Source organism: Equus caballus, chromosome 8, assembly GCF_041296265.1.
Source record: "Equus caballus isolate H_3958 breed thoroughbred chromosome 8, TB-T2T, whole genome shotgun sequence".
NCBI classification, from domain to species: domain Eukaryota; kingdom Metazoa; phylum Chordata; class Mammalia; order Perissodactyla; family Equidae; genus Equus; species Equus caballus.
The window spans coordinates 38,707,694-38,734,669 of NC_091691.1; the positions used below are offsets into that span (position 1 = coordinate 38,707,694).

The 26,976-nt window shown below is 53.7% G+C and overlaps 1 pseudogene; it reads left to right on the top strand.

The window, feature by feature from the left end:
• LOC138915345 (dual specificity mitogen-activated protein kinase kinase 2 pseudogene) overlaps positions 1-26,976 on the top strand; it is a 74,328-nt pseudogene that overhangs the window by 22,465 nt on the left and 24,887 nt on the right.

Sequence of the window (26,976 nt, forward strand, 5' to 3'; positions counted from 1 at the left end):
CTAAACAACACGCTACTGAACAAACAGTGGATTATTGAAGAAATTAAAGAAGAAATCAAACATTATCTGGAGAAAAATGGAAATGAAAACACGCCATACCAACTCATTTGGGATGCAGCAAAAGCAGTCCTAAGAGGGAAATTCATTACAATACAGGTTCACCTCACTAAACAAGAAAAATCTCACATAAGCAACCTCAAAGGACACCTAACAGAATTGGAAAAAGAAGAATAAACAAAGCCCAAAGTCAGTAGAAGGAGGGAAATAATAAAAATTAGAGCAGAAATAAACGATATTCAAACAAAAAAGACAGCAGACAGGATCAATGAAAGAAAGAGTTGGTTCTTTGAAAAAATTAACAAAATCGACAAACCCTTAGCCAGACTCACTAAGAAAAGAAGACAGAAATCTCAAATAAATAAAATTAGGAATGAGAGAGGAGAAATCACAATGGATACCAAAGAAATACAAGGGATCATAACAGAATACTATGAAAAACTATCTGCCAACAAAATGAACAACCTAGAAGAAATGGACAAATTCCTAGACTCTTACAACCTCCCCAAACTGAATCAGGAAGAAATAGAGAATCTGAATAGACCAATCACAAGCAAAGAAATAGAAACAGTAATCAAAAACCTCCCCAAAAATAAGAGTTCAGGACCTGACGGCTTCTCTGGAGAATTCTACCAAACATTGAAAGAAGATTTAATACCTATCCTTCTCAAACTATTCCAGAAAATTGAGGAAGATGGAGCACTTCCTAACACATTCTATGAAACCAACATCACTCTGATCCCCAAACCTGACAAGGACAACACAAAGACGAAAAACTACAGGCCAATATCACTGATGAACATAGATGCAAAAATCCTCAAAAAAATTCTGGCAAACAGAATACAGCAATACATCAAAAAGATTATACACCATCATCAAGTGGGATTTATACCAGGGACACAGGGATAGTTCAATATCCACAAGTCAATCAACGTGATACACCACATTAACAAAATGAGAAACAAAAATCACATAATCATCTCAATAGATGCAGAGAAAGCATTCGACAAGATCCAACATCCATTTATGATAAAAACCCTCAATAAAATGGTATAGAAGGAAAGTACCTCAACATAATAGAGGCCATATATGACAAACCTACAGCCAACATCATATTCAATGGACAAAAACTGAAAACCATCCCTCTGAGAACAGGAACAAGACAAGGGTGCCCACTTTCACCACTCCTATTCAACATAGTACTGGAGGTGTTGGCCAGAGCAATTTGGCAGGAAAAAGAAATAAAAGGAATCCAAATAGGCAATGAAGAAGTAAAACTCTTGCTGTTTGCAGATGACATGATCTCACATATAGAAAACCCCAAAGAATCTATAGGAAAACTATTAGAAACAATCAACAGCTACAGTAAAGTTGCAGGGTATAAAATCAACATACATAAATCAGTGGCATTTCTATACACTAACAATAAACTAACAGAAAAAGAACTCAAGAACTCAATCCCATTCACAATCGCAACGAAAAGAATAAAATACCTTGGGATAAATTTAACCAAGGAAGTGAAAGATTTATACAATGAAAACTACAAGACTTTATTGAAAGAAATTGACGACGACATAAAGAGATGGAAAGACATTCCATGCACATGGATTGGAAGAATAAACATAGTTAAAATGTCCATACTACCTAAAGCAACCTGCAGAGTCAACGCTATCCCAATCAGAATCCCAATGACATTCTTTACAGAAATTGAACAAAGAAACCTAAAATTCATATGGGGCAACAAAAGACCCTGAATTGCTAAAGAAATCCTGAGTAGGAAAAACAAAGCCGGAGGCATCACAATCCCTGATTTCAAAACATACTACAAAGCTACAGTAATCAAAACAGCATGGTACTCGTACAAAAACAGGTGCACAAATCAATGGAACAGAATTGAAAACCCAGAAATAAAACCATACATCTATGGACAGCTAATCTTCGACAAGGGAGCTGAGGGCATACAATGGAGAAAAGAAAGTCTCTTTAACAAATGGTGCTGGGAAACCTGGACAGCCACATGTAAAAGATTGAAAATTGACCATTCTTTTTCACCATTCACAAAAATAAACTCAAAATGGATCAAAGACCTAAAGATTAGGCCTGAAACAATAAGTCTTCTAGAAGAGAATATAGACAGTACACTCTTTGACATCAGTTTCAAAAGAATCTTTTCGGATACCATAACTCCTCAGATGAGGGAAACAATAGAAAGAATAAACAAATGGGATTTCATCAGACTAAAGAGCTTCTTCAAGGCAAGGGAAAACAGGATTGAAACAAAAACCAGCCCACTAATTGGGAAAAAATATTTACAAGCTCCTTATCTGACAAAGGGTTGATCTCCAGAATATATAAAGAACTCACACAGCTCAACAACAAAAAATCAAACAACCCGCTCAAAATATAGGCAGAGGGCATGAACAGACATTTCTGCAAAGAAGATATACGGATGACCAATAGACACATGAAAAGATGCTCATCATCACTAATCATCAGGGAAATGCGAATCAAAACTACACTAGGATATCACCTTACACCCTTTAGATTGGCAACAAATATGCAAAACAAAGAGTGACAAATGGTGGAGAGGTTGTGGATAAAAAGGAACCCTCATACACTGTTGGTGGGAATGCAAAGTGGTGCAGCCACTATGGAAAACAGTATGGAGATTTCTCAAAAAGTTAAAAATAGAAATACCTTACGACCCAGCCATCCCACTACTGGGTATCTATCCTAAGAACCTGGAATCAGCAATCCAGGAGTCCCATGCACCCCTTTGTTCATCGCAGCATTATTTACAACAGCCAAGACATGGAAACAACCTAAGTGCCCAGCAACTGATGATTGGATAAAGAAGATACGGTATATATACACAATGGAATACTACTCAGCCATAAAAAAGGACAAAATCATCCTATTCGCATCAACATGGATGGACCTTGAGGGTATTATGTTAAGCGAAATAAGCCAGACAGAGAAAGACGAACTTTATATGACTCCACTCATAGGTGGAAGTTAACGTATAGACAAGGAGAACTGACCGGTGGTTACAGGGGAAAGGGGGGGGTGGAGGGAGGGCACAAAGAGTGAAGTGGTGTACCCACAGCATGACTAACAATAATGTACAACTGAAATCTCACAAGGTTGTAAACTATCATAATCTTAATAAGAAAAAAAATCTCCTGCCAGATACGCTGGAACCAGGCCCATTAGATGCCAGAAAAACCCGACAGACATGCTGGAACCACCCGCCACACACTCTGGAACCACCACACAGACATGCCAGAATGACCCACCAGACACACCGGAAGCACCCACTGGACACTCCAGAACCACCAGGAACCACCCGCTGGACACACTGGAACCATCACTCTGACACGCCAGAACCGACTCCCTGCCACACCACAAGCACTCAACGGACACGCCGGAACCATCTTCCGAATGTACCAGAGCCACATGCCAGACACACAGGAACCACCTGCCACACACTTCAGAACCAGCTGTTGGATATGCCGGAACCAGGTGCCAGATACACTGAAACCACCTGCCGAATACGCCAGAACCATTTGCCTGACATGCTGGGACCGTGTGATGGATACACCAGAAACAGGTCCAGCACAGGCCAGAACCAGGTGCCCGACACACCAGAACCAGCTGCTGGACATGACTGAACCACCTGCCAGTCTTGTGAGAACCACCTGCCAGATACACCAGAAACAGGTGTCTCACATGCCAAAACCGGATGCTGGACACAACTGAACCACCTGCAAGACATGCCAGAACCAAGTGCCAGACACGCTGGAACCTCCTGCTGGACATGTCGAAATCCTCTGCCAGATACTCCGGAACCACCTGCCACACACGCTGAAATCACCTACCAGACATGCCGGGACCACCTGTTGGATACGCTGGAACCAGGTGCCTGATTCCCTGAGACTACCTGCCGGACACATCAGAACCAGGTGTCGGACATGCCTGAACAACCAACAGGACACATCGAAATCACCTGCATGACACCCCCTAACCATGTGCCAGACAGAACGGAACCACCTGCCGGACACACCAGAACCAGCGTGTGCGGTGGGTGGTTCCTGTATGTGTGTCGGGTTTTTCCGGCGCCTAAGGGGGCCGGTTCCAATGTATCCAGTAGGTGACTTTTGCGTGTCCGGCAGGTGGTTCCAGCGTGTTCGGCAGGTGGTTCAGGCGTGTCCAGCAGGTGGTTCAGGTGTGTCCAGGAGGTGGTTCTGGGTTGTCCAGCACATGGTTCTAGAATATCTGAGAGATGGTTCTGGCATGCCCGGAATGTGATTCTGGAGTGTCTGTCAAGTGGTTCTGGCGTAGCCGGCAGGTGATTTCGGGGTGTGAGAAAGGTGGTTCTGGCGTGTCCTACAGGTGCTTCTGGAGCCTTCTGGACCTGATTCTCGCATCTGCAGTAGGTGGTTCCAGAGTGTCCAGATGATGGTTCTGACGTGTCTGACAGTTGGTTCCAGTGTGTCAGGCAGGTGGGTCACACATGTGCAGCGGGTGGTTCCAGAACGTGCCATAGATGGTTCCAGCGCTTCCAGAAGGTGGTTTCAGCATGTCCGGCAGATGGTTCAGTCTTGTCCAGCAAGTGGATCAGTCATGTGGGTCACCCGGTTCCGGCATGTGCTGCGCCTGTTTCTGGCGTATCTGGCAGTTGGTCTGGCATGTCTGGCAGGTGGTTCCGTTGTGTCTGGCACATGGTTACGGGGTACCATGCAGGTGATTTTGACATGTCCTGTGTGTTGTCCAGGCGTGTCCGACACCTGGTTCTGGTGTGTCCGGCAGGTAGTTTCAGTGAATCAGGCACGTGGTTCTGGCATATCCAACAGGTGGTCCCGGCATGTCTGGTAGGTGATTCCAGGGTGTGGGGCAGTTGGTTCCGGAGTATCCAGCAGGGGATTTCGACATGTCCAGCAGGTGGTTCCAGCGTGTCTGGCACCTAGTTCTGGCGTGTCTTGCAGGTGGTTCAGCTGTGTCTGGCACATGGTCTTGGCATGTGGGACACCTGTTTCTGGTGTATCCAGCAGGTGGTTCTCACAAGACTGGCAATTGGTTCTGGCGTGTCCAGCAGGTTGTTCTGGCGTGTCGGACACCTGGTTCCGGACTGTCCATCAAGTGGTTCAGGCTGGTCTAGCAGGTGGTTCAGGTGTGTCCAGCAGTTGTTTCAGGCATGTCCTGCACATGGTTCTGGCATATTCGGCAGGTGGCTTCAGTGAACCAGGCACCTGGTTATGGGTTATCTGACAGTTGTTTCCATGGTGTCTGGCAGGTGGTTCCTGTGTGTCTGGCATGTGGTTCCGGTACATTCTGAAGGTGGTTCCAGCATGTCCGGCAGGTGGCTACCGTGTGTCCAGGAACTGAGTCCATCGTGTGCAGTTGGTGCTTTCAGATTGTCCACGTTATGGTTCTTGCGTGTATGGCAGTTTGTTCCCGCATGTCTGGTGGGTGATTCTGGCGTGTCCGGCAGGTTGTTCCGGCACTTTCCGGAAATTGGTTCTGGCGTATCCAGTACCTGGTTCCAGTGTATCCAGCAGGTGACTTTGCCATGTTGGGCAGGTTGTTCTCGAGTTTTAGGCTGGTGGTTCTGGCTTGGCTCACAGGTGTTTGTGGGGTGTCCAGCACCTGGTTCTGGCATATTCAGCAGGTGGTTTCAGTGTATCTGGCACCTGGTTCCGGCATATCCAACAGGAGGTTCCGAAGTGTCTGGCAGGTGGTTCTTGTTTGTCTGGCATGTGGTTCTGCTACATTTGGAAGATGGTTCCAGCGTGTCCGTTGGGTGCTTCCGGCATGTCTGGGAGTCGGTTCTGGAGTGTCAGAGTCATGGTTCCAGTGTGTCCGGCAGGTGGTTCTAGATGTTTCTGGCGTCTCCAGTGCGTGCTTCTGGTGTGTCTGGTGGGTTGTTCTCGTATGTCTGTGTGGTGGTTCCAGAGTGTGCGGTGGGTGTTTCTGGCATGTCTGTAGGGATTTTCCATCGTCTAAGGGGCCTGGTTCCAGCGTATCCGGCAGGTGATTTTGGCCTGTCTGGCAGGTGGTTCCGCACTGTCTGTCAAGGGGTTCAGTCATAGTCAGCAGGTGGTTCAGTCTTGTCTGGCATGTTGCTCAGGCTTGTCCAACACCTTCTTCTGGCGTGTCTTGCAGGTGGTTCCAGCGTGTCTGGCACCTGGTTCCAGCGTGTCCGGTAGGTGGTTCTGGCATATCACGCAGGTGGTTCCGCCCTGTCCGGCACCTGGTTCTGGCGTGTCCGTCTGGTGTTTCTGGCCTTACAGGTACCTGGTTCTGGCATATCCGGGAGGTGGTTAAGGTACTTCTGGCAGATGGGTCTGGCATATCCGGGAGGTGTTTCAGGTGTGTCCGGCACTTGGTTCAGGCTTGTCCAACTGGTGGTTCAGGCGTGTCTGGCACCTGGTCCGGCATTTCCCGCACATGGTTCTGGTGTACCTGGCACCTTGTTCAGTCCTCTCCGGCAGGTGCTTCAGGCATCTCCAGCACATGGTTCCAGCTTATCAAGCAGGTCGTTCTGGCGTGTCCGGCACATGTCTTGGGTGTGTCTGGGAGGTGATTCTGTCATTTCCAACGGTTGGTTCAGGCGTGTCCAGCAGGCGGTTCTGGCATTTCTGGTGGATGGTTGCGGTATGCCTGGTGGGTAGTTCCAGCGTGTCCAGCAGGTTTTTCAGGCGAGTCCATCAGTGGTCCAGGTGCATCTGGCATGTGGTCTAGGCATGGCCATCCCGTGGTCCAGGCATTTCTGAAACGTGATTCAGACGTGTACAAAGTTGTTTAGGCTGTGTCTAGCAGGTGGTCTGGGTGTGTCCAGTGGGTGGTTCTGGCATGTCTGGCGTCTTCTTCCAGCATGTGCGGGCTTTGGTTCAGGCGTGTCGGGCAGGTGGATAAGCGTTGTCTGGCAGGTGATTCAGTCGTGTCCGGCACCTGGTATCGGCATGTGCAACACCTGTTTCTGGTGTATCCAGCAGGTGGTACCGGTGTGTCTGGCAGGTGGTTCACACAAGTCTGGCAGGTGGTTCAGGCATGTCCAGCAGGTGGTTCTGGCGTGTCTGCACCTGATTCCAGTGTCCTAGGCATGTGGTTCTGAAATGTCCGTAAAGTGGTTCAGGCTGATCAAGCATGTGGTTCAGGTTTGTCCGGCAGCTGCTTCAGGCATGTCCAGCACCTGGTTCTGGCCTGTGCTGGACCTGTTTCTGGTGTATCAGACAAATGGTTCTGGCATGTCCGGGCAGTGGTTCCGGTGTGTCCAGCACATGGTTTTGGCATATCCCACATGTGATTTGGACGTGTGCGGCAGGTGGTTCTGGCATATCTGGCACCTCGTTCTGAAGTATTTGGCAGATGGTTTCCGTGTATCTGGCACCTGGTTCTGGCATATCCATTAGGTAGTTCCAGCGTATCTGGCAGGTGGTTCCTGTGTGTCTGGCATGTGGTTCTGATAAGTTTGGAAGGTGGTTCCAGAGTGTCCAGTTTGTGCTTCTGGCATGTCAGGAATTTGGTTCCAGCAAATCAAGCAGGTGGTTCCGGTGTATCCAGCATGTGGTTCACGCATGTCCAGCAGGTGGTTCAGGCCTGTTTGGAAGGTGGTTCCAGCATGTCCTGCAGCTGGTCCTGGCATATCTGACAGGTGGTTCTGGTGTGCCCGGCATGTGGTTCTGGAGTGTCCGTCAAGAGGCTCAGGCATATCTGGCAGGTGGGTCAGTCTTCTCTGGCAGGTAGTTCAGTATTGTCTGGCAGTGGGTTCTGGCATGTCCGGCCGGTGGTACCGGAGTGACATTCAGGTGGTTCTGGCATGTCAGGCAGGGGGGTCCTGGGTGTATGTCATGAGTTTCCAATATGTCCAGAAGGTGGCTCCAATGTGTCCAGGGGGTGCTTCTGGCGTGTTCAGCAGTTGGTTCCCGCCTGTCCGGCAGGTGATTCCAGCATGTCTGGCAGGTGACTATGGAGTGTCCGGGACCTTATTCCATGAAGTCCTGTTGGGGTTTTCAGCATGCCAGTCAGGTTGTTCCAACGTGACTGCCATCTGGTTACCGTGTGTCCGGCTGGTGTTTCAGGTGTGTCCAACAGATGCTTCCAACGCATCTGGAAGGTGGTTCCAGTGTGTCCAGCAAGTGGTTCAGGCCTCTCCAGCAGGTGGCTCATGTTTGTCCGGCAGGTGCTTCAGGCGTGTCCAGCATCTGGTTCCAGAGTGTGCTGCACCTGTTTTTGGCATATGCCGCAGGTGTTTCCAACATGTCCTGCAGGTGGTTCAGGCGTGTCCAGCAACTGGTTCCGGTATTTCCAGAAGGTGGTTCCAGCGTGTACGGTGGGCTCTTCTGGCGTGTCTGGCAGTTGGTTCCGGGGTGTCTGGTGGGTGATTCCGGGGACTGTCCGGCAGATGGTTCCAGCATGTCCTGGACCTGATCCCGGCGTGTCTGGTTGGTGGTTCTTGTGTGTCTCAGTGGTGGTTCCAGTGTGTCTGGCAGGTGGTTCCAACATGTCTGGTGGGATGTTCTGGTGTATAAGGGGTCTGGTTCCGGCAAGTCCAGCAGGTGCTTCCGGGGTGTCCGGGACCTGATTCTGGCGTCTCTGGTGGATGGTTCCAGAGTGTCCGGGTGGTGGTTCCGATGTGTCCGGCAGTTGGTTCCAGCGTGTCAGGCAGGTGGTTCAGGCATTTCCAGTGGATGGTTCCGGTATGTCCAGTGGGTAGTTCTGGTGTGTCCAGCAGGTTGTTCAGGTGCATCAGTCAGCTAGTCCAGGTGCATCTGGCACATGGTCCAGGAATTTCTGAAATGTGGTTGTGACGTCTCTGAAAGGTGGTTTGGGCGTGTCCTGCAGCTGATTCAGGCCCCTCCTAGAGGTGCTTTGGGGCTGTCTGGTAGGTGATCTAGATGTGTCCAGCAAGTGGTTCTGGTGTGTCTGGCATGTCCTTCCAGTATGTCTGGCCTGTGGTTCCTGTGTGTCTGGCACCTGCTTCCAGCGTGTTCAGCAGGTGGTTCCGTCATGTCCACCAGATAGTTCTGGTGCATCCAGAAGGTGGTTGCAGCATGTCCGGCAGGTGGTTCAGGCCTCTCCAGCAGGTGGTTCAGGCTTGTCCGGCAGGTGGTTCAGTCATGTCCAGCACCTGGTTCCAGCATGTGCAGTACCTTTTTCTGTCGTATCCAGCAGATGTCTCCGGTCTGTCTGGCAGGTTGTTCAGTCATGTCTGGCACCTGGTTTCAGGGTTTGTGTCACCGGTTTCTGGCGTATCTGGCAGGTGGCTCCAGTGTGTCCGGCAGGTGGTTCAGTCGCGTCTGGCACCTGGTTTTGGCATGTCTGGCACCTAGTTCTGGTGTATCCAGCAGGTGGCTTCATGGTGTCCAGCTCCTGATTCTGCCGTATCAGACAGGTTGTTCGGGCATGTCTGGCAGGTTGTTCCAATATGTCAGGAATGTGACTCCATCTTGTCCAGCCTGTGGCTCCGGCATGTCCAGCAGTTGGGTCACGGTTGTCCAGTGGCTTTTCCCCGCCTGTCTGGCAGGTGGTTCCAGAGTTTCCAGTTGGTGGTTCCAGCATGTCTGGCACCTGGTTCTGGCATGTCAGGCATGTGGTTCCGGAATGTCCAACAGATGCTTCTGGCACATCAGGAAGGTGGTTCATGCTTGTCCGGCATGTGGTTCAGTGGTGTCCAACACCTGGTTCCATCGTGTACGACACTTGTTTCTGGCATATCTGGCAGGTGGTTCCAGCATGTTCGGCAGTTGGTTCTGTCATTTCCGGAACCTGGTTCCATCGTGTGTGACACCTTTTTCTGGCATATCCCGCAGGTGGTTCTGGCGTTCCCAGCAGGTGGTTCAGGCATGTCACCCAAGTGGTTCTGGTGTGTCCAGCTGGTGGTTCAGGCATGTAGGTTGATATGTGTCTGCCGTGTTGTTCAAGCATGTAAGGGTCCTGATTGCAGCATGTCAAGCAGGTGGTTCTGGCATGTCTGTGTGGTGTTTCCAGTGTGTCCAGTGGGTGGTTCTGGCTTGTCTGGCTGGTGGTTCTGGTGTAGAAGGGCCTCGTTCCTGCATATCTGGCAGGTGATATCGGCATGTCTGACAGGTTGGTCTGGCGTGTCAGGCAGATGACTCTGGCTTGTGTGGCAGGTGATTCTGGCATGTCCGGCACCTGGTTCTGGCATATCTGGTCGGCGGTTTCATGGTGTCTGACACCTGTTTCCTCCGTATCCGACAGGTGGTTCTGGTGTGTCTGGCAGGTGTTTCCGGTGTGTCCTGCCAGTGGGTCTGCCCTGTTTGGCGGGTTGATCAGTGCTGTCCAGCAGGTGGATCAGTTGTATCTGGCAGTTGGTTGCAGCATATCCGGAGGTGGTTCTGGCGTGTTCAGAAGGCAGTTCCAACGTGTCTGGCAGGTGGTCCAGGCATGTCAGTCAGGTAGTTCCAGAGTGTCCGGAAGGTGGTTCCGTCGTGTCCGGTGTGTGAATATGGCGGTTCCCGCAGATGGTTCCTGCATGTCCAGCAGATGCATCCAGGTTATCCAGGACATGATTCTGTCGTGTCGTGTTGGTGGTTTCGGCGTGTCTGGGTGCTGGTTCCAGCATGTCTGGCAGGTTTTTCTGGCCTGTCCCGAACTTGGTTATTTTGTATCCGGGACCTAGTTCCGGTGTATCCAGCAGATGATTTCAGCATGTTAAGGAGGTTGTTCCAGCATGTCTGGCAGGTGGTTCCAGTTTGTCTGGCAGGTGGTTCCGGTGTGTCTGGCCAGTGCTTCCGGCATGTCTGGGACCTGATTATGGCATCTCTGGCGGGTGGTTCTGACATGTCCAGCAGGTTTTTCTGGCCTGCCTGGAAGTTGGTTCTGGCGTATCCGGGACCTGATGATGGTGTCTGTGGAATATGATTCTAGAGTTTCTGGGTGGTGGTTCGATGTTTCCGGCAGCTGGTTCCAGCATGTCAGGGAGGTGGTACAGGTGTTTCAGGTGGATGGTTCCAGTATGTCTGGCGGGTAGTTCCGGCATGTCTGGCAAGTTGTTCAGGCTTGTCTGTCAGCTGGTCCAGGTGCATCTGGCACATGGCCCAGGCATGGCCATCCCGTGGTCCAGGCATTTCTCAAACATGGTTCTGACGCGTCCAAAATGTGGTTTGGGTGTGTCCGGCATGTGATTCAGGCCTCTCCGGGAAGTGCTTTGGGGTTGTCTGGCAGGTTGTCCGGCTGTGTCCAGCAAGTGTGTCTGGCCTGTGGTTCTGGTGTGTCGAGAAGGCGGTACCAGCATGTCCAACACCTGGCTCCGGCGTGTTTGGCAGGTGGTTCCAGCATGTCCAATAGATGGTTCCGGTGCATCCTGAAGGTGTTGACAGTGTGTCCGGAAGGGGGTTCAGGCTTTCTGGCAGGTGGTTCAGTTGTTTCCAGCACCTGGTTCTGGTGTGTGTGACACCTGTTTCTGGCGTATCTGGCAGGGGGCTCCAGCATGTTCAGCAGGTGGTTCAGTCGTTTCCAACACCTGGTTTTGGTATGTGCAACACCTGTTTCTGGCATATCCAGCTGGTGGTTACAGCTTTCCTGGCAGGTAGTTCACGCAATTCTGGCAGGTGTTTCAGGAGTGTCCAGCAGGGGGTTCTGGCATGCCCGGCATGTGGTTCTGGAATGTCCATAAAGAGGTTCACTGTGGTCCAGCAGCTGCTTCAGGTGTGTCTGGCACCTGGTTCCAGCCTGTGCTGCGCCTGTTTCTGGTGTATCGGGCAGATGGTTCTGGCGTGTGCGGGAGGTGGTTCCGGCATGTCTGGCACTTGATTCCGCCAAGTCTGGCAGGTGGTTCTTTTGGCCCAGTGGGTTGTTCCAGCTTGTCTGGAGAGTGGATCAAGCACGTCTGGTGGGTGATTTAGGCGTGTCCAGGGGGTTACTCAGAAGTGTCCTGAGGGTGGTTCAGGCATGTCTGGAAGGTGGATCAGGCATGTCCGACGGATGGTTCAGACGTGTCCGATTCTTGGTTCAGGCGTGTCTGGTGGCTGGTTCAGGCATGTCCTGTGGGTGATTCAAGCTTGTCTGGCAGGAGGTTCCACCGTGTCCTAGTGGTGGTTCCATTTGTCTGGCACCTGAGTCCGGCATATCTGGCAGGTGGTTCTGGCATGCCAGGCAGGTGGTTTTGGACCGTCCGTCAAGTGGTTCAGGCATATCCGGCAGGTGGTTCAGTCTTGTCTGAGAGGTGGTTCCGGTGTGTCTGGCACCTGGTTCCAGAGTATCCAGCTGGTGGTTCCAGCATGTCTGGCACCTGGTTCCAGTGTATCCGGCAGGAGTTTCAGCATATCTGTCACTTGGTTCCGGCGTATCTGACAGGTTGTTGCAATGTTTCTGGCAGTGGTTCCGGCGTGTCTGAGTTGTGGTTCGTCTATCCAGCGGGTGGTTCCGGGCATGTCTGGTGGGTTGTTCCGGCATATAAGGGGCCTGGTTTTGACATATCTGGCAGGTGATTTTGGAGTATCTAGCAGGTGGTTCCGGCGGTTCCCGCACGTGGTTCCAGCGTCTCCATCATGTGCTTCCGGCGTATCCGGGACCTCATTCTGGAGTTTCCAGCGGGTGGTTCCAGAGTGTCTGTGTGGTGGTTCCGACGTGTCCGTCAGTTGCCTACAGTTGTCAGGCAGGTGGTTCAGGCATTTCCAGTGGATGGTTCAGTCATGTCTGGCACCTGGTTCCGGCATGTGTGACACCAATTTCCAGCATATCCGGCAGGTTGTTCTGGCGTGTCCAGCAGGTGTTTCACGCAAGTCTGGCAGGTGGTTCAGGCATGTCAGGCACCTGGTTCCAGCATGCCTGGGATGTGGTTCCAGAATGTCCAAAAAGTGGTTCAGGCTGGTCCAGCAGGTGGTTCAGGCTCGTCTTGCTGCTCCTTCAGGCATGTCCGGCGCATGGCTCCAGCCTGTGCTGGACCTGTTTCTGGTGTATCCGGCAGATGGTTCTGGGTGTCCAGGAGGTGGTTCTGGCATGTCTGGCACATGGTTTTGGCATAACTGACAGGTGATCTGGACGTGTCTGGCAGTTGTTTCCAGAGTGTCTGGCACCTGGTTCTGGTGTATTCGGAAGGTGGTTTCAGTGTATCCAGCACCTGGTTCTGGCATATCCAACAGGGGTTTCCGGCGTGTCTGGCAGGTGGTTCCCGTGTGTCTGGCATGTGGTTCTGGTACGTCTGGAAGGTGGTTGCGGCTTGTCCGGTGAGTTCTTCCGATGCGTCTGGAAGGTGGTTGCAGCGTGTTCGGAGGGTGGTTCAGGCCTCTCCAGCAGGTGGTTCAGGCTTGTCTGGCAGGTGGTTCAGTCATGTCCAGCACCTGGATCCAGGGTTAGCGACACCTCTTTCTGGTATATCCAGCAGGTGGCTGCAGCGTGTCCAGCATGTGGTTCATTTGTGTCCGGCACCTTGTTTCAGTGTGTGCAACACCTGTTTATGGCGTATCCAGCAGGTGGTTCATGCAAGTCTGAAAGGTGGTTCCGGCATGTCTGGCATGTGGTGCGGTATGTCTGGCAGGTAGTTCTGATGTGTCATGCACTGGTTCCGATGTGTCACACCAGTGATTCCAGCATGTCCGGCAGGTGGTTTCAGAGTGTCAGGCAGGTGGTTCCAGTGTGTCTGGCAATTGGTTCTGGTCTGTAATTCAGGTGGTTCCAGCATGTCCACCAGATGGTTCTGGAGCGTCCTGAAGTTGGTTGTGGCGTGTCTGGCAGGTGGTTCAGGGCTCTCCAGCAGGTGGTTCAGGGATGTCCAGCAGGTGGTTCAGTCATGTCCAGGACCTGGTTGCGGCATGTGTGACACCAGTTTCTGGTGTATCCGGCAGGTGGTTCCACCATGTCTGGCAGGTGGTTCAGGGATGTCCACCAGGTGGTTCTTGCATGTCAGGCACCTGTTTGTGGCATGTCCATCATGTTGTTCCGGAATGTCTGTAAAGTGGTTCAGGCTTGTGTGGCAGCTGCTTCAGGCATGTCCAGCACCTGGTTCTGGCGTGTGGGGAACCGGGTTCTTGTGTATCCAACAGGTGGATCCAGCGTGTCCAGCAGGTGGTTGCAGCATGTCGAGGACCTGATGCTGGTGTATCCAGTGGGTGGTTCTGGTTGTCTGGCGCATGGTTGTGGAGACTCCAGTAGGTGGTTCTGACCAGTCTAGTAGGTGGTTCTGGTATGTCCGGGACCTGATTCCTGCATATCTGGCAGGTGGTTCTGATGTGTCCGGGTGGTGGTTCCAGCGTTTCTGGAGGGTGGTTCCAGCATGTCCGGCAGGTTGTTCCAGCATATATGGGGCCTGGTTCCAGCGTATACTGCAGGTGATTTTGGCGTGTCCGACATGTGGTTCCAGCGTTTCTGGCAGGTGGTTCTGGCATGTCCGGCAGGTGGTTCAAGCCTGTCCGGAAGGTGGTTCCAGCGTGCCCATCGAGTGTTTCTGGCATGCACAGCAGGTGGTTCCTGTGTGTCCAGTTGGTGGTTCCGGCATATCCAGCGGGTGGTTCTGGAGTATCCGGTATGTGGTTCCAGCCTGATAGGTGGTTCCTGTGTGTCCGGGACCTGATTCCAGCGTGTCTGGCGGGTGATTCTGGCATGTCCGGCAGGTGGTTCTGGCGTGTCTGGCACATGGTTCCAGCATACCCAGGAGGTGATTTTGACATGTCCGGCAGGTGGTTCTGGTGTTTCTGGTGGGTGGATCAAGCGTGTCTTGCGGGTGATTCAGGTGTGTCCAACGGGTGGTTCAGGTGTGTCCGGCAAGTTGTTCAGGCTTGCCTGGCAGGTATTACAGGAGTGTCAAACGCCTGGTTCTGGCGTTTCCACCTCCTGGTCTGGCGTATCCTGCAAGCGGTTCCGGCATGTCCAGCATATGTTTCCGGCATGTCCGAAAGTTGGTTGCGGCTTGTCATTGGGTGGTTCTGGGTGTTTGGTGGGTGGTTCTGGTGTGTCTGGCAGGTGGATCCTGCATGTCTGGCGAGTGGTTGTCGTGTTTCCTGCTGGTGGCTCAGCCATGTTTGGCAGGTGGATTGGTGCTGTCTGGCGAGTGGATCAGTCATGTCCGGTGGGTGGTTCTGTCGTGTTCATCAGGTGGTTCCGGCGTGTCTATCACATGGTTCCGGAGTATCCGTCAGGTGATTTCGACATGTCCGGCAGGTAGATCTGCCATGTCCGGCACCTGGTTCTGGCATATTGGGCAGTTGGTTCCAGAGTGTCTGCCAGGTGGTTCCAGTGTGTCCAGCATATGGGTCTCATGTGTCCAGAAGGTGGTTCTGGCGTGTCTGGTGGCTGCTTCTGGTGTGTCCGGCCATTGATTCCAGTGTGTCCAATAGATGGTTCTGGCGTGGCCAGAAGGTGGTTCTGTCATGCCTGGCAGATGGTTCAGGCGTCTACATCAGGTGGTCCTGGCGTTTCTGGTGGATGGTTCCAGTATGTCCAGCAGTTTGTTCCAGTCTGTCCAGCAGGTTGTTCAGGCGTGTTCATCAGGTGGTCCAGGTGCATCCAGCACGTTGTCCAGGCATGGCCGTCCCGTGGTCCAGGCATTTCTGAAATGTGGTTCTGACATCTCCAAAAGGTGGTTTAGGCAAGTCCAGCAGGTGGTTCAGGTGAGTCCTTAGGGTGATTCCAGCATGTCTGGCAGGTGGTTCCTGCATGTGTGGCATGTGGTTCCAGTATGCATGGAAGGTGGTCCCAGAGTGTCTGGCGGCTGCTTCCAGTGTGTCCAGCAGTTGGTTCCGGCATGCCTGGCATGTGATTCTGGTATGTATGGAAGGTGGTTCCGACGTGTCTGGCAGGTGATTCCAGCGTGTCCAGTGGGTGGTCCTGGCCTTTCTGGCAGGTGGTTCTGGCATGTCCCAGATCTGATTCCGGTGTGTCTGGCGGGTGGTTTCGGCCAGTCCGGCTGGTGGTTCCAGGATGTCTGGCAGGTTGTTCTGGTGTATAAGGTGGTTCCAGCATATCTGGCAGGTGATTTCAGCATGTCCAGCGGGTGACTCTGGCATGTCAGGCAGGTGGGTCCGGCGTGTCTGGCAGGTGATTCAGGCCTGTCTGTCAGGTGGTTCAGGCCTTTGTGGAATTTCATCCCAGCATGTCTGGCACCTGGATCCGGCATATCTGGCAGGTGGTTCCAGAGTGCCCAGTATGTGGTTCCAGCATGTCCGGCAGGTGGTTCTGGCATTTCCTCCAGGTGGTTCCAGCATGTCTGGCAGGTGGTTCCAGCAGGTCCATAGGGTGATTCCGGCGTGTCGGACAGGTGTTTCTGGCATGTCCGGCGGGTGTATCATGCATGTCCAGCGGCTGTTTCCAGTGTTTCCAGCAGGTGCTTCAGCCGTGTTCAGTGGGTGGTGTCCGGCGGGTGGATCCGTCGTGTCCAGCAAGTGGTTCCATCTTGTCCAGCAGGTGGTTCTGGCGTGTCCGGAGGGTCATTCCAGCATGTCAGGTGGGTTGTTCCAGCATTTTCGGCACCTGTTTCTGGCATATTCAGCAAATGGTTCTGGCATGTCCGGCGGGTGGTTCTGATGTGTCTGGCGGTTGGCTCCGGCATTTCCAGAAGGTTGTTCTGTTGTGTCCGGAACCAGGTTCCAGCATGTGTGACACCTGTCACTGGTGTATCTGGCAGGTGGTTCTGGCATGTGCGACAGGTGGTTCTGGCATGTCTGGCACGTGGTTCAAGCATATCTGGCAGGTAATTTCGACGTGCCTAGCAGGTGGTTCTGACGTGTCCGGCAGGTAGTTCCGGCATGTCCTTCAGGTGGTTCTGGAGTGTCCGGAACATGGTTCTGGCATGTCCTTCAGCTGGTTCCAGCGTGTCCGGCAGGTGGCTCCATTGTGTCCAGCAGGTGGGTCTGGCATGTCCTTCAGGTGGTCCCAGCATGTCTTGCAGGTGGTTCAGTCCTCTCTGCAAGGTGGTTCTGGTGTATCCAGCACCTGATTCAGGCATATCTGGAAGGTGGTTCAGTCTTTTCTGGCAGGTGGTGCCAGTGTGTCCGGCAGGTGGTTCCAGCATTTCTTGCCAGTGGTTCTGGCATGTCTGGCAGGTGGTTCAGTAGTGTATGGCGCCTGGTTCCAGTGTGTGTGGAACCTGGTTCTGGCATATTGAACTGTTGGTTCCAGCCTGTCCAGCAGCTGATTCTGGCGTGGTGGGACCTGATTCCAGTGTGTCCAGTGGGTGGTTCCAGCATGTCTGGGTGGTGGTTCTGGTGTGTCCGGCGGGTGGTTCCGGAATGTCAAGAAGGTGGTTCTGTCCTGTCTGGCAGGTGGCTCCAGTGTGGCAGGGACCTGATTCCAGCATGTCCAGCAGGTGGTTCTGGTGTGTCCAACAGATGGTTCCAGCACGTCCGGAAGGTGGTTCCAGTGTGACCAGCAGGTGGCTCAGGTCTCTGGCAGGTGCCTCCGTCTTGTCTGAGAGGTGGTTCAGGCATGCCTGGCACCTACTTCAAGCTTGACCAGAACCTGATTCCAGCATGTCCAGCATGTGGTTCCGGCATGTCTGGCAAGTGGTTCAGGCTTTTCCGGCAGGTGGTTCAGTCATGTCCGGCACCTGGTTCTAGCATGTGCTGCACCTGTTTCTGGTGTATTTGGCAGGTGGTTCCGGGGTGTCCAGCATGTGGTTCAGGTGTCCCTGGCAGGTGGTTCAGGATTCTCCGGCAGGTGGTTCAGTAGTGTCCAGCACCTGGTTCTGGCGTGTGGGGAACCAGGTTCTTGTGTATCCAACAGGTGGATCCAGCGTGTCCAGCAAGTGGTTCCAGCAGTGTCGAGAACCTGATTCTGGTGTATCTGGTGGGTGGTTCTGGTGTGTCCAGCGTGTGGTTGTGGAGACTCCAGTAGGTGGTTCTGGCCAGTCTGGTAGGTGGTTCTGGTGTGTCTGGGACCTGATTCCTGCATGTCTGGCAGGTGGTTCTGATGTGTCCGTGTGGTAGTTCCAGCATTTCTGGTGGGTGGTTCCGGCATGTCCAGCGGGTTGTTCTAGCATATATACGCTGGGGCCTGGTTCCAGCGTATACTGCAGGTGATTTTGACGTGTCTGGCAGGTGGTTCCAGCATTTCTGGCAGATGGTTCCGGCATGTCCAGCAGGTGATTCAGGCCTGTCCGGAAGGTGGTTCCGGCATGTCCGTCAAGTGGTTCTGGCAAGTCTGGTATATGTTCCAGCATTTCCACCAGGTTGTTCTGGCATGTACAGCAGGTGGTTCCTGTGTGTCTGGTTGGTAGCTCCAGCGTATCCAGCCGGTGGTTCCAGAGTGTCCAGTATGTGGTTCCAGCCTGTCTGATATGTGGTTCCAGTGTGTCCAGGACCTGATTCCAGCGTGTCCAGCGGGTGGTTCTGGCATGTCCAGCAGGTGGCTCTGGTATGTCTGGCAGGTGGTTCCGGGGTGTCCAGCAGGTGGTTCTGGCTGTCCAGCAGGTGGTTCCAGAATGTCCTTCAGGTGGTTCCAGCATGTCTGTGGGTGGATCATGCGTATCCAGTGGGTGGTTCAGGAGAGTTCGGCAGGTGGGTCAGCTGTGTCTGGAGGGTGGATCAGTCGTGAGTCACAGGTGGATCAGTCATGTCTGGTGGGTGGTTCCAGCATGTCTGGGGGGAGTTCAGGTGTGTCTGGAGGATCGTTCCACCATCTGGCATTTGGTTCTTCCATTTTCAGCACCTGGTTCCGACGTGTTGGGCAAATGCTTTCAGCATGTCATCAGGTGGTTGCAGCATGTCTGGAAACTGGTTCCAGCATGTCCGGCGGGTGGATTAGGACTGTCTGGTGGGTGGTTCCAGCGTGTACAGCAAGTGGTTCCAGCGTGTCTGGCACCTGGTTCCAGTGTATCAGGCACCTGGTTCTGACGTGTCCAACAAATGGTTCTGGCGCATCCGGAAGGTGGTTCCAGCGTATCCAGCAGGTGGTTCAGGCCTTCCGGCAGATGGTTCAGAATTGTACAGGAGGTGGTTCAGGTGCGTCCAGCACCTGGTTCCAGAGTGTGCTGCTTCTCTTTCTGGTGCATCCACCAGGTGGTTCTGGCGTGTCCAGCAGGTGCTTCCAGCATGTCCAGCACATGGTTCTGGCATATCCAGAGGTGGTTTCAGCATATACGGCACCTGGTTCTGGCGTATCTGACAGGTGGTTCCAGCCTGTCCTTCAGGTGCTGCGGCATGTCTGGCAGGTGGTTCCGGCAGTCTGGCAGGATGTTCTGGTGTTTCTGGTGGATGGATCAAGCATGTCTGGCAGGTGATTCAGACGTGTCCAGCCAGTGGTTCAGCTGTGTCCAGTGGGTGCTTCAGGTACGTCGGGAGGGTGGTTCTGGCATGTCCAGCACCTGGTTCCGCTGTGTCCGGCATGTGGTTCCAGTGTGTCCTTCAGGTGGTTCCGTCATGTCTGGCATGTGGTTCCAGCAGGTCAGGCAGGTGGTTCCGGCATCTCCTGCGGGTGGATCATGGTTGTCTGGCGGGTGGTTCAGGTGTGTCCTGTGGGTGTTTCAGGTTTGTCGGGTCAGTGGTTCAGTCGTGTCCAGTGGGTGGATAAGTCTTGTCTAGCAGGTGGTTCCTCCATTTCCGGCACCTAGTTCCGGCATGTCCAGCAAATGTTTCCAGCGTGTCTGGAGGGTAGTTCCGGCATGTCTGGCAGGTGGTTCTGGCATGTCCTGTGGGTGGACATGCATGTCCAGCTGGTGGTTCCGGTCTGTCCAGCAGGTGGTACAGACATGTTCAGCAGGTGGATCAGTGGTGTCCAGCAGGTGGATCAGTCGTGTCCGGTGGGTGGTTCTGGTGTGTCAGGCACCTGATTTCGGCGTGTCCATCACCTGGTTCCCATGTACCCAGCATGTCATTCCAGCATATTCAGCACGTGGTTCTGGCATATCTGGCAGATGGTTACAGCACGCCCGGCAGGTGGTTCTGGCAGATCGAGCAGTTCATTTCAGTGTATCCGGCACCTGGTTCCAGCGTATCTGACAGGTGGTTCCAGAGTGACTATCAGGTCATTCTGGCATCCAGCAGGTGGTTCCGGCGGTCCGACAGGTGATTCCAGCACATCCGGCAGGTGTATCAGGTATGTCCGGGGTGTGGTTCAGGCATGTCTGGGAGGTCGTTCCAGCATGTCTGGCACGTCGTTCTGGTGTGCTTGGCGGGTGCTTCCGGCATGTCTGGGGGGGTGGTTCTGGAGAGTCTGGCGGGTGGAATAGATGTATCTGACACCTGTTTCCAGTGTTTCTGGCAGGAGGGTCCAACGTGTCCAGCACCTAGTTCTGGCATATCCGGCAGTTGGTTCAGTGTTGTCTCGCAGGTGTCTGGCCTGTCTGGCACCTGGTTCCAGCATATCTGGCAGGTGGTTTCAGCATATCCAGTACCTGGTTCTGACATATCCAACAGGTGGTTCCAGTGTTTCCTGCTGGTGGATCATGCGTGTCCGGAGGGTGATTCCATTGTGTCCAGTCCAACTGCCGTGTTTGGCAGGTGGATCAGTGGTGTCTGTCAGGTGGATCAGTCGTGTCTTGCGGGTGGTCACGGCGTGGCCAGGGCATGGTTCTGGTGTGTCCAGAAGGTGGTTCTGTCATGTCCGGGAGGTGGTTCTGACGTGTCTTTCAGGTGGTTCCAGCGTGTCCGGGAGGTGGTACCGTTGTGTCTGGCGGATAGTTCTGGCGTTTCTGACGCTTACTTCTGGCGTGTCCAGTCTGTAGTTCCGACATGTCTGGCGGGTAGATCAGGGTTGTCTGGCAGTTGGTTCTGGCGTGCCCAACAGATGGTTCCGGCACGTCCAGAAGGTGGTTCTGGCATATCTGGCAGGCGATCCCAGTGGTCCAGCAGGATGTTCCGGCTTGTCTGGTGTTGGATCAAGTGTTTCTGGTGGGTGATTCAGGCATGTCCAGGGTTGGTTCAGCCATGTGTGGAGGGTGGTTCAGGTGTGTCCAGGGGTTAGTTCCAGCATGTCCAGCAGGTGGTTCCGGCAACGGCATATCCGACATGTGGCTCCCATGTGTCATTCAGGTGCTTGCGGCATGTCTGGCAGGTGGTTCCAGCGTTTCTGGTGAGTGGATCAAGCATGTCTGGCAGGTGATTCAGACGTGTCCAGCCAGTGGTTCAGCTGCGTCCAGCGGGTGGTTCAGGCATGTCCTGCACCTGGTTCTGGTGTGTCCACCACGTGGTTCCAGCGTGTCCTTCAGGTGGTTCCATCATGTCTGGCATGTGGTTACAGCAGGTCATGCAGGTGGTTCTGCCATGTCCTGTGGGTGGATCATGGGTGTCCAGCAGGTGGTTCAGGTGTGTCTTATGCGTGTTTCAGGTTTGTCAGGCAGGTGGTTCAGTCGTGTCCAGCAGGCGGATAAGTCATGTCCAGTGGGTGGTTCCTCCATTTTTGGCACCTGGTTCCTATGTGTCCGGCAAATGCTTCTGGCATGTCCAGAGAGTGGTTCCGGCATGTCCAGCGGGTGGTGGCAGAGTGTCCAGCGTGTGGTTCCTGTGTGTCCGTCAGGTGGTTCCCGCATGTCTTGCAGGTGGTTCTGGCATGTCCTGCGGTTGGATCATGCATGTCCAGAAGGTGTTTCCGGCATGTCTGGCAGTTTTTTACAGTCTGTCTAACAGATAGTTCCGGTTCGTCTGGAAGGTGGTTCCGGCGTGTCCAGAAGTTGGTTCAGGCCTCACCAGCAGGTGGTTCAGGCTTGTCTGGCATGTGGTTCAGTTGTATCCGTCACCTGGTTCTGGTGTTTGCGGCCCCTGTTTCTGGCGTATCCGGGAGGTGGTTCTGGCATGTCCGGCAGGTGGTTCCGGTCTGTCCAGTGGGTGGTACAGACGTGTTCGGTGAGTGGATCAGTGGTGTCCAGCGGGTGGATCAGTTGTGTCCGGGAGGTGGTTCTGGCGTGTCTGCCACCTGGTTCCGATGTGTCCAGCACCTGGTTCTCACATACCCAGCTGGTCGTTCGGGCATATTCAGCACCTGGTTCCAGCATATCTAGCAGGTGGTTCGGGTGTGTCTGGCAGGTCGTTCCGGTGTGTCCAGCAGGTAGTTCCGGAGTGTCATTCAGGTCATTCCGGCAAGTCTGGCAGGTAGTTCCAGTGGTCCGGCAGGTGATTCTGGCATGTCCAGTGGGTGGATCAGGCATGTCCGGGGCATGCTTAAGGTGAGTCCAGGAGGTCATTCCAGTGTGCCCACACGTGTTTCCAGCGTGCTCAGTGGGTGATTCTGGAGTGTCTGGAGGGTGGTTCCCTAGAGTCTGGGGGTGGATCAGACATGTCTGAGACCTGTTTCCAGCATTTCCTGCAGGTGGTTCTGGTGTGTCCTTCAGGTACTTGCGGCATGTCCAGCAGGTGATTCTGGCAGTCTGGCAAGATGTTCCGGTGTTTCTGGCAGGTGGATCAAGCATGTCTGGCGGGTGATTCAAACGTGTCCAGCTGGTGGTTCAGCCGTGTCCAGCAGGTGGTTCAGGCACGTCTGGAGGGTGGTTCCGGCTTGTCCAGTGGGTGGTTCCGCCATGGCCAGCACCTGGTTCTCGTGTGTCCAGCATGTGGTTCCAGTATACCCTTCATGTCTGGCACGTGGTACCAGCAGGTCGGGCAAGTGGTTCTGGCATGTCCTGCGGGTGGATCATGGTTGTCCGGTGGGTGGTTCAGGTGTGTCCTGTGGGTGTTTCAGGTTTGTAGGGCCGGTGGTTCAGTCATGTCCGGAGAGTGGATAAGTCGTGTCCGGCAGGTGCTTCCTCTGTTTCTGGCACCTAGTTCCGGCATGTCCAGCAAATGCTTCCGGCGTGTCCAAAGGGTGGTTCTGGCATGTCTGGCAGGTGATTCCGGCATGTCCTGCGGGTGGATCATGAGTGTCCAGCTGGTGGTTCTGGTCTGTCCAGCGGGTGGTAAAGACATGTTCGGCGGGTGGATCAGTGGTTTCCAGTGGGTGGATCAGTCGTGTCTGGTGGTTGGCTCTGGTGTGTCAGGCACCTGGTTTTGGCGTGTCCGGAACCTGGTTCCCGTGTACCCAGCATGTCATTCTGGCGTATCGAGCACCTGATTCCAGCATATCTGGCAGGTGCTTCTGGCGTATCTGGTGGTTCATTTCAGTGTATCTGACAGGTGGTTCCAGAGTGTCTGTCAGGTGGTTCCGGCATGTCTGGTAGGTGGTTCCGGCGTGTCCAGAGGGTGGTTCCAGCATGTCTGGCAAATGGTTCCAGTGTGTCCTTCAGGTCATTCCAGCATGTCCGGCAGGTGGTTCCTGTGGTCCGGCAGGTGATTCCAGCATGTCCGGCGGGTGGATCAGGCATGTCCGGTCATGGTGCAGGCATGTCTGGGAGGTCGTTGCGGTGTGTCAGGCACGTGCTTCTGGTGTGCGTGGTGGGTGGTTCTGGTGTGTCTGGGGGGTGGTTCCTGAGAGTCTGGCGGGTGGATCAGATGTGTCTGACACCTGTTTCCAGCGTTTCCGGCAGATGGTTCCAGCGAGTCCGGCACATAGTTCTGGTGTATCCGGCAGGTGGTTTCAGCATATACAGCACCAGGTTCTGGCATATCCAAGAGGTGGTTCCGGCATGTCCTTCATCTGCCTGCGGCATGTCTGGCAGTTGCTTCCGGCAGTCTGGCAGGATGTTCCAGCCTTTCTGGCAGTTGGATCAAGCGTGTCTGGCAGGTGATTCAGACGTGTCCAGCCAGTGGTTCAGCCATATCCGGCAGGTGGTTCCAGCATGTCCTTCAGGTGGTTCCGTCATGTCTGGTATGTGGTTCTGGCATGTCCTTCATGTGGTTCCTTCGTGTCTGGCACGTGGTTCTGGTGTGTCCTACAGGTGGATCATGTGTGTCCAGCATGCCTTTCAGGTGGTTCCATCATGTCTGGCATGTGTTTCCCGCATTTCCTCCAGGTTGTTCCTGCATGAACAGCAGGTGATTCTGGTGGGTCCAGATGTTGGTTCTGGCATGTCCTGCGGGTGGATCATGTGTTTCTGGTGGGTGGTTCAGGAGTGTCCAGCAGGTGGTTCAGCTGTGTCCAGCGGGTGGATCAGTCGTGAGTAGCAGGTGGATCAGTCGTGTCTGGTGGGTGGTTCCAGCATGTCCAGAGGTTTGTTCTGGCATGTCCAGAGGGTCATTCCGCCATCCAGTGTTTGCTTCCTCCATTTTCGGCACCTGATTCTGGTGTATCTGGCAAATGCTTTCTGCATGTCATCAGGTAGTTCCAGCATGTCTGGAAGGTTGTTCTGGCGTGTGCAGCAGGTGGATCAGGGCTGTCTGGCAAGTGGTTCCAATGTGTCGGGCAGGTGGTTCCAGAATGTCCAGCACCTGGTTCTGACGCGTCCAACAGATGGTTCCAGTGTGTCTGGAAGGTGGTTCCAGGATGTCCGACAGGTGGTTCAGGTCTTCCAGCAGGTGGTTCAGGATTTTATAGCAGGTGGTTCAGTTGCATCAGCACCTGATTCTTGCATGTGCTGCATCTGTTTCTGGCGCATCCACCAGGTGGTTCTGGCGTGTCTGGCATGTGGTTCCAGCATGTCTGGCACTTGGTTCTGGCATATCCGGCAGGTGATTTTGACATGTCTGGCAGGTGGTTCTGGTGTGGCCAGCACCTGCTTCTGGCGTATCCAACAGGTGGTTCCAGCCTGTCTGGCAGGTGACTCCAGCATGTCTGGCAGGTGGTTCCGGCATGTCCAGGTGGTGGTGCCAGCATTTTTGGCAGGTGGTTCCGGCATGTCTGGTGGGTTGTTCCAGCATATAAGGGACCTGGTTCCAGCATATCCTGCAGGTGATTTCTGCGTGACCGGCAGGTGGTTCAGGCATGTCCGGCAGGTGGTTCAGGCCTGTCTGGAAGGTGGTTCTGATGTGCCCAGCATGTGGGTCCAGAGTCTCTGTCAAGTGGTTCAGGTGTATCCAGCAGGTGGTTCAGTCTTGTCCAGCAGGTGGTTCGGTCTTCTCTGGCAGGTGGTTCAGGCTTGTCAGGCACATGGTTCAGTAGTGTCCAGCAACTGGTTCTGGTGTGTCCAGTGGATGGTTCTGGCAAGTCCGGGTGGTGGTACTGGCATGTCCGGCGGGTGGTTCTGGCATGTGTGTCAGGTGATTCCAGAGAGTCCTGCCAGTGGATCATGTGTCCGGGGGGTTGATCAGTAGTGTCTGGCTTGTGGATCAGTCGTGTCCAGTGGGTGGTTATGGCATGTCCGGCACCTTGTAGCAGCATATCCGACACGTGGTTCTGGTGTGTCTGGTAGGTGGTTCTGATGTGTCCAGCATGTGGTTCAGGTGTCCCTGGCAGGTGTTTCTGGATTGTCCACCAGGTGGTTCAGTAGTGTCTGGGACCTGATTCTGGCATGTGAGGAATCTGGTTCTTGCATATCCAACAGGTGGTTCCAGAGTGTCCAGCAGGTGGTTCCAGCGTGTAGCCACCCCTGATGCAGGAAAGGTTAATAATCACTGGAAAAGGCTTGCCAAGAAAAGGTGACCTGGAGGTGAGGAGGCCAGTTAGCCAATGACAGGTAAGACCTCCAGGGGGAGGCAACCTAAGCCAGGCATGGTCACCTGGGGACACAGATGGAGACACGATATAGATATCGGGTGCAGGAGGGGCCGTTGCCTAGGAGACCTTGCCTGCTCCAAGATAAAAATATACGAGCACAGCAATAACATGATAATATCAAAACAGAGGCCGAGGGAGGGCTCCTTGAGAAATCACTAAGAATTCTTGGCATTCGCTAATTACTTCATCCAGAACACCTGTGTATGTTTAACAGATGTAAGCTATGTATATATTGAAATGCTGGTTATAATAAACTCAGAGTGGCCATCAGCCCTCTCCGCATCTATCCTGACGTGTACATTGGATTGCGACACCGACATAGCATGTCCAGGACCTGATTCTAGCATACCTGGTGGGTGGTTCCAGTGTGCCTGGTTGGTGGTTCCAACATGTCCAGCGGGTGGTTCTGGAGTGTCCGGTAGGTTGTTCAGGCCTGTCTGGCACCAGATTCCAGTGTGTCCGGTGGGTGGTTCCAGCGTGTCCAGCAGGTGGTTCCGGTATGTCTGGCATGTGGTTCCAGAGTGTCATGATGGTGGTTCTGGCATGTCCTGCAAGTGGTTCCAGCATGTCTGGCAGGTGGTTCAGATGTGTCCAGCACCTGGTTTTGGTATGTCTGGCATGTGATTCCAGCATGTCCAGCAGGTGGTTCCAGCATGTCCAGCAGGTGAATCTGATGTGTCAGGCAGGTGGTTCTGTCGTGTCCTGTCAGTGGATCAGGCGGGTCCAGGGTGTGGTTAAGGCTTGGCCAGCAGGTGGTTTTGGTGTGTCTGGCAGGTGGTTCCAGCGTGTCCGGCAGTTGGTTCCACTGTGTCCAACAGGGTTTACTGGAATGTTAGGAAGGTGGTTCCAGTGTTTCTGGCATATGGCTCTGCGTGTCCAGCACCTGGTTCTGGCATTTCTGGCAGGTGATTTCAGTGTGTGCAGCAGGTGTTTCCAGCATGTGTGGAAGGTGGATCCGTCATGTCCAGTGGGTGGTTCAGGTGTTTCTGGGGTGTGGTTCATTTGTGTCTGGCAGCTGGATGAGTCGTGTGCAGTGGGTGCTTCCTGTGTGTCCAGTGGGTGGTTCTGGTGTGTCCATCAGGTGATTTCAGCATGTCAGGCAAGTGGTTCCAGCGTGTCTAGCACCTGGTTCCAGCGTGTCCGGCAGGCGGTTCTGGTATATCTGGCACGTCTGGCAGGTTGTTCAGGTGTGTCTTGCACATGGTTCAGGAGTGTACAGCAGGTACCTGAGGGATGTCCAGCAGTTGGTTCACGACTTGCCAGTGTGTGGTTCAGGCTTGGATGGCACATGGTTAAGTCAGGTCACACACGTGGTTCAGGCGTGGTCGGCACGTGGTTCAGGCTTGGACGGCACATGGATCTGGAATGGATGGCACATGGTTCAGGTGTGTCTGGCAGGTGGTACAAGCACGTCTGGCAGGTGGTTCAGGTGTGTCTCACACGTGGTTCAGGCATGTACAGCAGGTAGCTGAGGGGTGCCTGGCAGGTGGTTCATGATTGGCCAGT